The sequence below is a fragment of the Podarcis liolepis genome, assembly GCF_965112155.1.
Source record: "Podarcis liolepis genome assembly, chromosome: Z".
In the NCBI taxonomy this organism is placed as follows: Eukaryota; Metazoa; Chordata; class Lepidosauria; order Squamata; family Lacertidae; genus Podarcis; species Podarcis liolepis.
The window spans coordinates 13638518-13644517 of NC_139570.1; positions in this window are offsets into that span (position 1 = coordinate 13638518).

Below are 6000 nucleotides of genomic sequence, written 5' to 3' on the forward strand. Positions count from 1 at the left end.
AGGGAGTGAAAGGCGGGATATCAAATCCAAACTCTTCTTCTTCTTCTTCTTTTTCTTCTTATAATTCAAGAGCAGCTAGAATGTTTCCCATCCATAGGCTAAAAAAATGGGTTCTAGCACCTGTTGTTATCTGCCCTCAATCAAAGACAGCTGACTCCACAACTGATGACTCAGACTTTCCACACTGACTGAAGACTTGGGGGAGCAGGCAGAGTCCCTACAGCCAACCCTGAAGACTCCAAGAGTTTAGGGGGAATAGTTTGTAGGCTGCCTTGATAGGATCGTCTTGGGGTAAGTTCCTGTTCAACTGCCAGCAGAAGAGCCCCCTGACATAGGCTGAGGGAGAAGTTAAAGCATGCTCCAGCACTAAAGAGAGAGGGCACTTAAAGGTTCAAGTCCCAGGTCAATGATGAAGTTTGCAAATGAAGTCATTATGTGACTCCAAAGTAAATGACTCTTTATCCCTCCTTACCTGGCGCACAAACAACCACTCATTTCAGTAACTCCTAATCGCAACTAGAAGACAATTATGTGTGAAAGGCAGCTATCATCTGGTAACTACGTGAAAGAAAGTTGGCAGGGAGAAACAGATCAAAACATACCAGCTGGAACTAGTCTTCTCCTCTTGCTCACACACTCAGTTCCCTATCTGCCCCACCTCCCATGCCAGTCCTATAAATTCTGGCTAGCTCTTTAGGTTTGCATGTGTGAGAGAGCATGTGCATGCATGCACGCACGCACGCACACACGCGCACACACACACACACACACACACAAAAGCACACTAAAGGAATTGTGTAAAACAAGAGTGAAATCAGAGCTAAGCCTCATGCACAAAGGCTGCAATTGTATGAACCATTACATGGGAGCAAGTCCAGTTTGACTCAGGAGGTGGGCAATAATGCCTGAGTCAGCACTTATTTGGAACTGAGCCATAGTTCAAACCAGTGTAGTTGACATACATAAGATCGGATTCAAGAATGGGTGAGCGTTCTTCTCTGGTAGAAATCTGAATCATAACATAGTGGAGGTAGCTGCAGTACAAAAGAAGGCTGCTTAGATAACAGAACTCTGCAGAATGTGCATGCACGACTATTTCTGGATAGACAAAAATAGCTACTTGTCTAGGTCTTCTATCTACATGAAACACAACCTGCCAAACAGGCCAGGTATAGCAAAATATATTCATAGGGTTTCTAAGATGACTACAAAGTAGAATTTCCTTCTTTTATATAATTTTGTACTCCATTTTTAAGAGGAAACAAAATTAAGCAGGGTCCATGTGTGACAAAGGTACAGTGGTACCTCGGGTTAAGTACTTAATTTATTCCGGAGGTCCGTTCTTAACCTGAAACTGTTCTTAACCTGAAGCACCACTTTAGCTAATGAGGCCTCCTGCTGCCGCTGAACCGCCATTGCGCGATTTCTGTTCTCATCCTGAAGCAAAGTTCTTAACCCAAGGTACTATTTCTGGGTTAGTAACCAGGTCTGTAACCTGATATGTATGTAACCTGAAACATATGTAACCCGAGGTACCACTGTATCTGCTTTTTTGAAATCCAAGTGGTACCACCTATGATATCCAGGTTTCCAAGAGCCCTGCATGACATCACTTTGTTCACCATTTAATGATAAACAAAATGATGCAAAGTACATTTCCACTACGTCCACACTTCTCATCTTTATACAACTGTATATTCCTACCATTAGCATTGTTCAATAATTTGGTTATTCATTCATCATCAATATAATTTATCACACATGTTATTTATTAACACCTACTTTGCCTCTGTCTTCACCCAAAATGAAAGCAATACCCAACCTGGTGATAACATGATAAATGATGTAAGGAAGGAACTGCAGCCCAAGATAGGAAAAGAGGTAGTAACTTTAAATGCATTCAAATCCCCTAGCTACTTCAAATGCATTCAAATATCCAGGGTCTGATGTGGTACACCCAAGAGTACTAAAGGAGCTTGTGGATGTAATCTCAGAAGGGGAAGGAGGTAACTTTTCCCAATTCCCCTTTCCCTTACAGTGCTCTCCCCAACAACCTCATGCATTGTTCCAGCTAAAAGTGGGCAAATCTGTCAATTTTTGTTTCATTAACCTTCTCACTTTTTCAGTTTTCAATTGTGTCCTCCACATTTCTGCATGTTTGTGATCCTTTTTTAAAAAACTGATTTCCTCATGAAAATTCATCAGCATTCCACTGTAAATTTCTCCCAATATGAACATTCATGAAAGATTTTACTTTATGCATTTTTACAAAGCCAGTTTTCCTACTATAACGTATTTTTGTTTGTTATTGTAACTAATATATGTTTCCCTATGCACACTTTATATTCATTTTTGTACACATTATTTGGCTGAAAAACTGCATTGTGCTACAGTTCGTGTGCTGTTTCAGAAAGTTCAGATTAGGAGGCTTCACTTTTAAATGGGAACTGAACTGAACTTCTCCACTATCTCTACCATGTTTTCAGAGGGAGGGGTACAGTGAGTTCAGTGAATAAAAAAAAGGAATCCATCACCCCAAAATCCTCTTCCCAATCCTGCAACAACAGTGTCCCATGAATGGGGTTCCACTAGCAGCAAGTCTGGATTCAACTCAATGGCATTTACTTTCGAGCAGACATGTTTGTGCTATCAATCCCTCTCCACACAGCTCATTGCCCCCCTCATCTGTTTTAGTTGTCTTGTTCACACAGAATCCCTCCTCCCCAAAATTTCTTCCACTCTCAGTTTACATACATGCACCCTCACATTCCTATCAAGCAAATACAGATCCTTCTACGGGGGTTGCCATATTTCAAAAAGTAAAAACCTGGACACCACCAAGTTGTTGAGATTTATTTATTTTTTACAAAAATGCCGAAAAAACAAACAAATATGGTTTTTCAATCGACTTGTCTAAGATCCAGGACAAGGTGCCACCTTTCGGAAATCCCCACCCCAACGTCAATTCCTCCTTTTCCCCAGTAATGTCCAGGAAAATCTGGACATGTGGCCGTGCTACTTCTATGCTTTGTCCTGTGTGACAGATTGCTATCATTCTATATAGAGTCTATTATGTTTGTCTTGATTCTGGGTTGTGGAAATAAACTGCACTTAATTATGCATAGGGACAAATGATCAAATGAAGCCTATGAATATCCTAATAGAAGTCTTTTATCTTCAAACCTGCCACCCTGTGAACTGCCTAGGTTTCTGCCTTGGCCAAAAGGGCTGGGCATGATGTTCTCATTCTGTTCACCTTTTGATTTCAGGGAATCAAAGGTGTCCTGTTGAGCAGCATTCTGTGAATGAGAATAAGGTCCTGAATAAATTGCTCACAAAATCCATGCCAAGCTAAGCCCTTGATGGCTCCCAACGGCCACATATGCCTTTAACACAAAACTAGGCAATGCTCTGCCGACCTTATGGATCCATCACCTCTTCCTAAATAGGTCAGCAGAGAACACTCTGCTTTCCTCTTCCCAGATGTAGACTAAACAGTGTATCATCCCTGCCATGCAAATAAACATAATAATTGCAGTAGAGCTACTGAACTTCTTCCTAGGAAAGGCACTTTGACCTGTAAGATTTAAAAGGAGGTTTTTTAATATGTATATTCACTTTATTTCATTTTATGTTAGCACAGCATCTCACTTATTAACTATCTCAAAGCTGATCCAGTACAAATGTTTCAAGTAAAAGGGTGTGGTGATACAGGATCAGAGCCAAAATCCTCCAAAGGAGAAAATGAAGGGACTCCTCCTGGTGACAGAAAGTCAGAGACATGACAATCAATCTGTGAGAGAAGCCCAGTGGGGAAAGTCACCAGCCGACAGAATTCCATTGGCTTGCTTTCTCTTGACCTCTTTCCAGAACAGATCAATCTGAGTCTAGAATAATATTATCTTCAGTTCTTTCCCCAGCTCCTCCTATTTTCCGAAGTATTCTACTAACTTCAAGTAGTATCCTTTCAATAAAGACTCTGCAGATGCTCAGAAACTCTTTCATGTGTACTCCCCCATCTTAAAAGCGGAATCTGACCAAAATATTACAGCAGGGATGACGGGAATGTTTGTTTCTTTCAGACTGGGGGCCACATTGCCTCCTGGGCAACTTTTATATATATATATAAGATATTTATTGAGATTTTCAAAGTCTTACAAAATAAAATAAAAGCAGAAGAAAATACAAAATAAAAATAATTAACAAAGTAGAAAAAGAAAAAACACCAACCCCTTCCAACCATACAAATACAAATTCAAAAATAAGAAAAAGATACAGAAAAAAATACAAAAATACACCACAAACAATTAAGAACATTTAGAAACAAATTCATTATTCTCCAATCCTCAACTGTCATTACCTTCTTTCTTTGACCTCCTCCTCCTCCCTTTCTTTGTATCCTAGTTATTAATTATCCCAGCAAATCCTTTCCATATTTCATAATATTCTGTCGTTACATTACCCTAAACTGTTTTAATCTTATCTTTCTATGGGAAAATAAACCTTAAAGCTTAAATCTTATCCTTACCAACTTCTCATAACCATAATATTCTTTCATAATTCTTTAAACATCTTTACTAAAGCTGAATAATTTTATTCCAACATTTTTCTGACATTCATCAATTTTATAAAACAGTTCTAATGGTAAAAAAAAGAAATACAAACAGATCCAATCTTCATCCAACGTCCCTTCCTCCTGGTTCCGGGTTTTGTCAGTCCTTATTATCCCATCGATCTAGCCCATTAACCTGGCAACCTTATATCCAAGGCCCTCAAGTCTCTTCCATGTCCCTTCCGCAGCTCTTCTTCATATTTGTAACTGTATTTTCCCTTGTCTCCTGCTCGTGGTAACTCCAGCTTGGCAATATTTTTAACCCTTCTCGACAGATCAGCCCCTTTTCCATATTCAACACTGAATTCCATATGGTATTTAAAAGCATGTTTCAAAGACCCTCCAAAATTAAGAGCCCCCACAATCCCAAACATCTCACGGCCCATTGCCAGATTTGAAAAGTCCAAACATCCCAGCATAGGGGGGTCAATCCAGCCCCCCATTTCTAAGCCAAACCAAACTTTTTCTTTCCAAATCTGGCTTCATTTGTCAAATCCGAAAACTCATATTCCTGTTGGGCCTGTTCTGTCAGGACACACTCCTGATTTAATTCCTGGGTGGGCTCCACATATTTTCCCACTATCTGTTCAAAATTTCCCACTGCCTGTTCAAAATTTCTAGTCGGAATCGCCATCAAATTCGCCTTCTCATGTAACTGTTCCAGTAGGGCATTTCTTTTATAGAAAGCACACAACAAAGCTTCTGAATACATTGTCCTGCAAGGTCAAATGCCTATTCCCACGATTGTAATCTGTAACAGCTGCTGGCTCCCTGGAGTTGGTTACAGTTTCACAGTCTCCCTCAGGGGGGAAAACTTCTATTTGTTCTTGCAACAAAGTTTCCCTTTTTGAGATACTTTGTCAATATTTATTCCTTTAAAGTGCGAAGGGAAGCAGTGGAATCACTATGTTTCTCTTCTTTTAGCTATCTGTCAAAAACGTTTGTCTCTGGTCAATGAACTTCAAACGTCAGTCCTGACACCCCGCTCCAGGATCAGGACGGAGGAAAGTTGCTTTACTTTAAACTCACTTTAAACAGTCAAAAAAAGATCCCCCTTCTTCTCCTGCTGTCGAAGGGGGGTTCCACAATTTTAAATGATGAAATCCAATCCTTTAAAGGCGATTTTTTGAGCTCTAGTTTACGTTGTCTTTGCTTTATTCTGTCTACAAAAGAACGGAAGGCTGACTTCCTGTTTAGACCTTCCCGTTCCGTACCAAATTAAAATAGATTTTTAAGATCCAATTCCTTTCTGCTCACAAGTCCCCATTTAATGTCCAGTTGTTCAAAGTCTAAGTACTCACGGGTGATTATTTTAGAGTCCAAATTGTCCCAGGAAAAAGGCAGCGCTCTCCGGCAATGGCTATGCGGCTTCACTCCGCGGAAATAGC